A 272-nucleotide genomic window follows, 5' to 3' on the forward strand; every position below is an offset into this window, starting at 1 on the left:
CCGGCCCCCCCGGGTGCCCCAGCCTCCGACCGTCCGCTGCCCCTGCTCGCGCCCAGGACACACAAGTAGGGAGAGAGGCCCAAATCCAAAAGGTAAGGGGACGTCACGTGCGGGAAGCCCAGCGTCAGGGGGTTTCTGTCGTCAACGCTCGTTTTTCCCCGTGACCTGGGGAAGCTCCGAGGCCCCCAGCCCCGGGGCCAGCAGAGCGGGCTCCCACTGATGGGGTTCAGGTGCACACAGACTCCACTGTGGAGAAGAGCCAGCAGAAGGCA

General features: G+C 66.9%; 1 long non-coding RNA gene across 1 annotated transcript in view; it reads left to right on the plus strand.

Moving 5' to 3' along the window:
* Positions 1-272, plus strand: part of LOC144223816 (uncharacterized) — a 6,417-nt gene that overhangs the window by 2,622 nt on the left and 3,523 nt on the right. The window lies entirely within an intron of this gene.

Source organism: Crocuta crocuta, unplaced genomic scaffold (assembly GCF_008692635.1).
Source record: "Crocuta crocuta isolate KB4526 unplaced genomic scaffold, BGI_CrCroc_1.0 scaffold1300, whole genome shotgun sequence".
Taxonomy (NCBI): domain Eukaryota; kingdom Metazoa; phylum Chordata; class Mammalia; order Carnivora; family Hyaenidae; genus Crocuta; species Crocuta crocuta.